Source organism: Plectropomus leopardus, chromosome 23, assembly GCF_026936395.1.
Source record: "Plectropomus leopardus strain MGB_pleo_1.0 chromosome 23, ASM2693639v1, whole genome shotgun sequence".
NCBI classification, from domain to species: domain Eukaryota; kingdom Metazoa; phylum Chordata; class Actinopteri; order Perciformes; family Serranidae; genus Plectropomus; species Plectropomus leopardus.
This window is the reverse complement of record NC_142198.1, coordinates 13,624,989-13,634,388: the sequence shown is the minus strand read 5'-3', so window position 1 is coordinate 13,634,388 and position 9,400 is coordinate 13,624,989. Positions and strand designations below refer to the sequence as shown.

Sequence of the window (9,400 nt, the reverse complement as noted above, 5' to 3'; positions counted from 1 at the left end):
TAAATATAAATTTTAAAAAATGTAATTTTAGCAGTGTTCCTGTTTTTTTTTTTTTGTAATGACTGCTTTGTTAAATTAAAATCAAAATAAAAATGCCACAGGAGCACCATCACTCTGGATAACACACACAAAAAACACACTTTTTTTTTTTTTTTTTTTTTTTGAGTGTGTTTTTATACCTTGTGCAATGAAATTAACCGTAAAAAATATTTTCATTTTTCACGATTTTTTGTAAAACAGCTGCTCAAAATGTTATTTTACATTGATTTACTTTTCTTTCTTTCTTTCTTTTTTTTAACCATTACTATACCTTTTACTTGTAATGTGTCTGTATTTCCTGTCAGGCAGGACATGTCGTGAGCTATGAGGTCAGAGGGTGGAAAGGCTTGACTGGTTGCAGTTCCTGAGTACACCACCTGGGCATGACACTGCTACACTGCCAAGGAAGTAGCATCTTACCAGGAGGGTAAAGTGGTAATCTTTTTGGAGCTTTCTTCTTGCAACAAAAGTGCCTCAGTTTGGCACAGCCTGCACATGACTTATAACAACACAGGTAAGACTGTGTTGCCTTCATGTTCTAACTGAAACAGCTTGGTCATGTTGCAGTATCATGCTCTGTTTGTTAGATGTTAGCATGATACTGAGCACATGGTCCTGTGGGCTGTCAAATGTTTGTTGAGACTTCAGTGCTTATTGAAGTGGCCACAAGACAACTTTTCTGAGTATTTTCCAGCAGAGGAGGCATCAAACAGTGTGCTGCTCTGATGAGATTTGAAATCACATGCTGAGAGGATTCCCAGGCTGTGGGATTGATCAAGTTTGATGCAGTGTGTTTAGGTAATGACAGTTTCTGGAGTTTTTCCATGAATGCATGAATGGACTTTTCTACGTGGAGTTATATTCATTTTGTCAGAAAGTTTGAATATTTTGGCACATTATCAGGTATTGTGTTGCACTGCTGTCATATTCTGAGCTTTAGGCCTCAAACTCAGCTGTGGGAGATTTTGAGATGATCTTGGATGTTTTTGTGTGTTTCTTGGTGTCATTTTGGGAATATTTAGTGAGTTTCTGCACAGTGCTTTTAACCCAACCTTGCACTCTCCCCCTCTTCTAACCTTCATGTACTTTAATCAGTGTGGTTGTCAGTGTCTGAGTGCAATGTGTGTGAGGCCTCACACACAGGGAGGGACAGCACAATCTCCTCACCACATACTACATCTGTAGGCTTTGAGTTTGTTGCATGCTCACATTAGAGACAAAATTAAACTAACTCAGTCAGCTTGCATATAAAAAACTATTCGTGTTTGAGTATGCTGTTGATGCACAACATGTCCTCACAATAGTTAATGGCAGAGCCTCTCAGAACTGCAAAATAATTAAATAAATTGCAGATGGTGGTGAAACAGCTACAGACATCTGACTGCGTCGACACATGCAATGCATCATTTGCTCATAAACAGTGAACTGTGTCAATTTGTGCATATTAGCTGCAAAAACAGTTCCCCTATAAAATTAGTATACAGTTAGTTGGCATTGGGGCACAGCAGTGCAGTGTGGCACAGCTGTTGGTTGCTGTAGAAGCTGATTTTTTTGTTTGATTGTGGGAAAAATATAGTGCAGAAACTTGAGGCACTACTATATTAAATATAAGGTGCACTATGTAGTGAATAGAGAATCATTTTGGCCTTTGGCCTTTTTTTGTACCCACAAAATGCCAAGACCTGTACTACATTAGCAATAATTTCTGACTATGAGATGTGCTTACTGAACACATTCAGCTGCCCCACAATGCATTGCATCTCTTCAAACAGTGCAATTGTAGAGATTTTGAGCCAGGCTAGAAGCTGTAAATATGTCACTTTATTATGTTTTAATTCAGGGGAGAAAGCCACTGTTTAGATCCCCACTAGGTGGTCAGTTCATCTACATAACACCTGTTTGCAAATCTGTAATGTTTTAAGAGATGTTGAGAGCCACTGGCCAGTCATGTGATTTCATCATGTTGCTTGAGTGTGTGAACATTTTTTTTAATGGCATACTTAATCTTTTATTTTTCTTAGGCAGTATGCAGAACTTGCAGATTGAATTTGTAGTAGCAGGCAGTATGTTAGTGTGTGATGAGCACAGCCAACAACTGAGCTTCCACAGCTTCTTACAATACAGTACATGCCAATTGTACAGCCTGAGTAGGTTTCACTCATGATTGTTGTTTATATGGTATGCACTGTACCTTTTAATTGTTAGTGTCGATATTTATACAGAACTAGTTGTTCATGTAGAGCTGTTCCTAAATGTACAAGACAGTCTTTTGGAGCTTTCCAAGGGATGATGATTTAAGTTCTGTTGCATAGTTTCAGCAATGTTGCAATGCAAATAGTGTCTTTTATTTTCCAAATGGTTGCTGATATCAACTGCATTAGAAAGCATATTTCTTGTCTTCTAGAAGAAACAGCTTTTGTAGTATTCAGTATTTTTATGCCTCCGCGCCACCAACAGCTGTGGCTGAAAGCGTAATTTATTTTGATTGTCCATCTGTCCCTCTCTCTTATTCTCATGTAGTGATATTTTGCCTTGAAGGGAATTCCTCAAATTTGGCACAAATGGTCAAAGGTCGACAGAGGTTTTTGTCCATAATCAAGAAGAATTTATGCTGATGACAAAAGTTTAATCAAATGCCTAAAAGGATGAAATGATGAAGTGATGACATTTATTGAACAAAGGGTTAAAGGTCAGCTTCTCTGTTACATCATATTGTTCTGCTGTCCATCATTCAACACCATGACTCAGGAACAGAGGGGGAGACCTCTGGTGCTGAATTGGTGATGCTTGGTTTGGTTGTTGAAACTGTGCCGATTGTATGGATCTTCTGTTTTGTTGGGTCGGAGATGTGTGTGTGTGAAGCATCGTTGTAGAATCTGTAGCTTCTTTTAAACAACATTCATTTTTGAAGCATTGTCAGTTGCCATGGCTACATATGAGTATAAACAGACAGGGACGTAAACTGTAATTTGACTGGTTGGCGGAGGAATAAAACAAATCAACAATGAGGAACAAAGACCAAAACCAACAGTGAATTGATCCGACTAACAAGTGTGGTCTGTGTAGCAAAACAGAGCTGCTTCTTCTGCCCCACAAAGCTCCATTGTTCCCCAGAACTATTAAAAACACATCAGTGAGCCACACTGTTACACTGTGTGACATGTCCCCTCGTACGGTAAACATGGGAACCAGAGTTTATTTTGAGTTGATCCCACATACACCGTACTGCTTCTGTAAATACTAATTAGAGCATCAATCCAATAGTTCCCAACAAATGCAGTATTAACTTCTGTTTAAGTAATCTAGGGTGCCCAGTTACTTCAAGGGATGATTTAACCTTTTTAAAGGCTTTTCAGAGATAGATGCATTGTAGGTTTCTGTCTTTTTAAGGAATTTGTGTAAAAATTGTGTTAAAAAAAAAGTATAAAGTATAGAAAAAAGTTGTCTTGCAGTTACAGTTGTCTTGTCGCAGTTTTTATTGACATTGAGTGGTATGTATCCAGTGCCAGACGCAGCATATTTGGTGCCCTAGACAAGCGTCCCTTTGGTACATCTATATCTATATCTATATCTATATCTATATCTATATCTATATCTATATCTCTCTCTCTATATATATATGTATAGTTTCTATAAATCTCTCTCTCTCTCTCTCTCTCTCTCTCTCTCTCTCTATATATATATATATATATATATATATATATATATATATATATATATATATATATGGTATTAAATATGTTTATAGAACAAAATCTTTCCTTTTTTTTCCTGCCATTTCAACTCAATTTAAAAAAACAAATTCCTTCTCGGAAACAAAATAACAGTGAAGACCTATGTTGGCATACTTAAAGTCATGGGATCCTCCCATGTGAGCTATTCTCAGCAAAGCACAGTCTAGACACTGCCGAATTTAAGGCCAGAATAAAACATAAACCACAATTGAAATAAGTGTTCTTGATCTTAATGCACATTATCGCTGTGTCCCAGGGATAAAACACTTAAAAGTCAGTCATGAAGAAGAGAAAGCCCGAGGGCTCTTTAGGCTGGGTACATGTCCGCGATGCACCCAGCTACTTTAGCTGTCATGCAGCAATATCTCAGAGCCTTCGCTGGGTGCACTGATGCTTGGCTTAAGCCATTTAGCAGCGCCCTGGTTAACTGAAACCGACAAAACTTCTGATTCCAGCCTGATCTTAGAATAACACCCCTGGCGACTGTGAAGCTGTCTTTGCCCATTTCATCCAGCACGCTCCCACTACTGCATTTGTAGCTGACAGAGATGCAGAAGAAGATGCCTCATGATGTTACAACTGTTACTCTAAGAGAATTAAATTAAATGGAAGACATTACGATAAAAAGGGAATTAGATCTGGCTGACAGTTGTACAGAGGAAAAGGGGTGAGACTCATACTATTGCTCCAAGAGAGTGCCAGACTAAAGGGTGCAGACGGGCCGTAACATGAATAAAATAAGATGGCGTTTGGCCACTTGAAGCCAATGGGTGCTCCAAAGGGCAAAGCGTTGGATGATTCAAGGCGAATATTTGCCAAGGGTTGCTCTTTGCACGTAGTAGTTGCCCAGAATCATGCAGAGCACCAACATTTGGTGATGAGATGTTTACAGCTGAGTAGAAATGTGAACACTGGGCATGTGAGGAGTCAAATTTGCTCATGACACTGGACAAAATTCATTGAACATTACAAACACAATGTTAGGAAAGCGTTGGGTGTAAAGATGGCTGCTTGTGCAACACATAATCTTGAGCTGTCAGTTTCATATATAATATATATATATATATATATATATAAATATATATATATATATATATATATATATATTTGGGTTTTTTTGGGGTGACTTGTCCCTTTAAGGTTAAACTTACTATCTTTTTCAAAGCTTTTAACCACATCTCATTGTGTTTTTTAGCAGGTGGAGACTGCTCAGGTTTCGTCATGTGACCAAAGATGTAAACCTTGTTCCAGCAAGGAGCCAGATTCATGGACCAGGAGCCAATGGACAGCCAGACGAAGACCAGCGGCGCCACCCACAACTGATACTGCGAGGAAAACCATGAGACATCGTCGAAATTGGCTAAGAAGCTTGTAAGTGGACTTTGAGTTGAAATTTTATATTGTTGCTCAACTACTGTTCAATTAGTTTGTCATATTTTGGAAAATGGAAATAACAGGAACTCTAGTATGTGTACCGACAGATGTAATTAGAAGTAAGAAGGCCACTGCTGATTAATGGTCACACAAAGAAAAGTAAATATTTCTCACTAATTAGTTTCCTAAGCTTTTTTTGATTGCTGTCCAAGTTATTCATTTAAATATTTTGAATTGCCTTGCATATTTCAATTTGTAAATTGTTAGTTTCAATATTATCACCCAGCTCTAATGTTATTTAAATGTATGTACACTAGTATAAAGAGCGTCAGAGTCTGCATAGGGAGGATGGTTGAGGCGGTGGATGGGTCTAAAGCCTCATTCACACTGCACAAAAAAACCTGCTAACATCAGCTAACATCTGGCTTTTTAATGGTTGGACGCACTAATGGCGAGATGCAAGAAGGCGCCGCCACAGATTACAGTTCGTCTTCCTGTAAGAAGCTGAAACATCAACCCAAAATAGTCTGCACTGAGTTTGAAAGAGAGACTGAATAATTACGAGATATATAAAGAGAAATAACCACCGTAAAGTTTTCATAGACCTCTATGCTGCTTTGTACTGTTTACCTGTTCTCCGTTGCCTTTGTGAGGCAACGGAGAACCCCCAGTATTTGAAAAACCTGCGTGCACATGCTAATTTTGGTGAAAGAGTTATAACACAGGGGACCAAAGACTGTATTGTTGAGTTCTTTTAAGTACACGTCTTATGTTCATAGGTCATAGGTCCTATTACATACTTATTTTAAGTTAAACCCTATGCAGTATTTGCACCTAAACCTAATGAAAATCAAAGTGAAACTTAATAATGGCATTCTGAATCTACTAGTAGGTGTATCAGGACCTTTCTAACCCATGGTTATGATGCTGATAACACCCATTTAATCAAGTGATAACATTCGAAATGGGTGACATTGTGCACTGGCAGCACTTAAAGGAAAAGTCACAGTTTAATTTATATTTCTGTATCAGTGTATCAGTGTTTTCTGTCAAGCAGATATCAGACATCACAGTACAGCACAGCACCCCGAGAATTTGTAAAACAAATGCAGTTTATAAAGGCCAGTGTTTCGTCACAGCATGCTCATACTAACAAGTTAATTAAGCATAGTCCTCTGCACATGAACTTTAAGCTTGTATTAGCAGTCAAAAGAGATCTGCCGTTAGGTGCACCGAGCTAATTATGTGATGATAAATCTTCTATGGCATGAGGTAATTTCTTAGTGCTCTTTAAAGATAGTAGAGAATATGGCAGATAACTGCTTGAAGCCTTTGCAAGTCAGCAGCGGCTAAGCTAAATGTGGCAGCAAGTGTCAGGCCAAATCAATACACGCTTCCCAGGATTCCTTTGGTGCCATAATCCAGGCTGTGGTGGGCACTGACCCTGGGGAGGCTTGGCCTCTTGTTTTCTTGCCCTGTTTTTTCAAAAGCAGCTGCACTTCTGGATATGACAGCATTGAGCACAAGCTAATTACCTTAAAAAAAAAAAGTGCATTTAGGCTGTAAATCTCTTAGCTCGTAGCCGAGACACGTTGAAGCCTATCTTCCCAACAATGGGAAGCTGGCTAGCCCTTGGGAATGAGCAAAATTTCTATTAAGGTGTTTAAAAAAATTGTACATGACCTCAGGCTCAAAAGCAGTGTAATTTTCCTAAGCTGTGAACTCTTAATGTGTGGTGCATGGATGATTTATGCGTCAAATACTCCCATTGGAGAGAGATTTTTGGTCAACTGTTTGACTAGCATGAGCAGTATTTTGCAGATCTTTCTTTGAGAGTGTCTTCCAGCTGATTTCACAGATCCCATTAAGTCATAATCTTGTATTATCTGCCTTAAAATAACAAGAGATAATCCTGGCATCAGGCTAATCAGCCATGAAATTGTGGAATCTCCTTGACTGGATTCCACTGCAACACGGAAACACATGATGTGTAGAGTGTGCAGTAATGACGTGAAAATGTATTGTTTGCAGTTTGCATTCAACTCAGTATAAAAACACTGAAATATTTTGGAATATAAATATGCACTTTTCTTTCTTTTAACAGGAGTCTCTGTTTTTCACTCTACCGGGCGAGGAATCTGAGGGGTGGCGATGAAGACTTTCAGGACATCAAATCTTCCCTTGTAAGCCGCACTCACTTACTTAAGCCATCAGCCAGTCATTAAAAATGTAAAATTAACATCTTTTAAAGTGGAACATGATTCGGTTCTGTGCTCAGGAGGCAGTGAAGCGCGACGCTTGCATATGAAATGCATTTGGTCATCCCCCTGGCAACAGGGAAGGAAAAAAAGGTGCATTGAGTGAAACGAGAGCAGATTGCTTTTATTCTTTATTTAGAGAGTTATTCTAGACACTGAGTCACAGATGCCCCGCCATCATAAAAATCCTTCCTGCTCAATTGAGGTTGTTGGAGGAAGAATGTTGAAGGCTCAGGTCTCTGTGGGGAAAGTATGAAAAGCAATCGTGGCTTTTTATTTGTCTCAAACATGTTTTTTCATTTGTAAATGTGTCACAGATTTGGGCTGCTGACATCATATTCCTCCTGAGGCTATCAGGTAGCAGGGTACAGAGTTGACACTATAGCATAAATAGACTAATTTGAGTGTGAATTTTTTCCTTTTTCTTGATGTAACAATGACAGAGGTGGAGACAGAGCTATGAAAAGTGTGTGTGAAGTTTAATGCATCTGTTAACAGGCAGCATGCTTTATGAAATATGCCCTCATTCACACTTGGCCATAAACCTAATTGCACTTGTGTGTATGTGTTTCAGATGTAAATTGGGTGTAAAATGTGCTCCATATTATCAATGTTCTGCACAAACGGTATATAGTTACTAAATGTAGCTGAAATTGACCTCAGTGTGCTGCGTACAAGAGCCTGACCCACGATAAGCTAAAATTAATGGCCAATATTATTGTTTATCTGTGCATAAGTAACAAAATACTGCAGAAATTACAGAAATGCCCAAGTCATGTTTGAGCTAGTGCAAACACTATACAGTTACACTTAAAACCTACAAAACTCCTGAGACCAACCAAAGACGATCAAAACGAATCCCTAACTATTAAATGGTTCAAGACATTTATTGCATCAGTCTAAACACTGGACAATACAATTGTTATTTTGGGTATTTTTGGGTATTCAAGGTTTAACATATTTTTGGAGTAACTGCTGTTTTTAAAAAACAAGTCATATATTTACATTTTTATAGTGTTATCAATTTCATATCATACCTGTGGACCTCTGCAGGCCACAATAAAGCACACTTTTTACCCTTCATAAATATGTATAAAATGCATGATGCCAGCTGGGAAGTTAACCATCCTCTCACTGTTAAAATACTGCAGTAATTATGACCTAAATAATAGTTTAAAAAAATGTTTTACTGCTCATTAACTGAATCATCACATTTCATGACAGCTTCCTAAATCTCCTACTGTGGACTTTTAACTCAGGAACAACTTTCTCACCGAGAATGTAAAGGCACAAATCATTTCCCCTTTTTGTCATCATCAATCATAATTACGCCACAGTTTCTTCACCTTGGATCAATTTGTGCCGTTGAGATCAAACAGCGGTGTTAATAGGTGCCCAGATTTCTCCAAAGGTAATCTATATCATGTGGTGTGAGCAGTGGCCTTTCAAGCCTCGACTTAGCTCACACTGTATTTTGTTTGTCACCGAAACCCTGCAGCTAAAATGTAAATATGTATAGTCGATCACACGCTCGGTCAGTCACTTGGAGAGTTGCGGCTATTTGAAATGTGCAAAGAAACCTAACATGATTTTAGTAGTTGTTAAATTAATTCTGTATGCAAGTAAGTATTCTTAAAGCTAACATTTAATATGGAGAGTTTTGCACATTGGAAAGATCTGCTTTTTGAATGAGGTCGCTCTCCTGTTTGCAGTTGACAAGTGAACAAGCTCTAATCATCATTGTTTCAGTCACAAAGCAAACTGGGTCTTCAAAGGTTTCACCCGTGGTGCAATTACACCAAATTACTCTCACCATTTGGAGTCAGTCAGGGGCTCCGTTTTCAACCCACTCTGCCTGTAAACAGGATGTTTTTAAAACATTATGAATGGATTGCAATTGAAACTTTGTGGAAACGGTGGTTAAGAGCAGGAAAAACAATAAGATACCAGTCATTCCACTTCAACTAAAGGGGGTGTAGTGGTGGGCTTCACACA

General features: G+C 38.5%; 1 long non-coding RNA gene across 1 annotated transcript in view; it reads left to right on the top strand.

The window, feature by feature from the left end:
- Positions 1–422: 422 nt before the first annotated feature.
- LOC148185662 (uncharacterized) overlaps positions 423–9,400 on the top strand; it is a 73,242-nt gene continuing 64,264 nt past the window's right edge. Inside the window, exons 1-3 of the long non-coding RNA XR_015775779.1 lie at positions 423–553; positions 4,969–5,144; positions 7,252–7,330. This is a non-coding gene — a long non-coding RNA (uncharacterized LOC148185662). The remainder of the gene's footprint in view (positions 554–4,968; positions 5,145–7,251; positions 7,331–9,400) is intronic.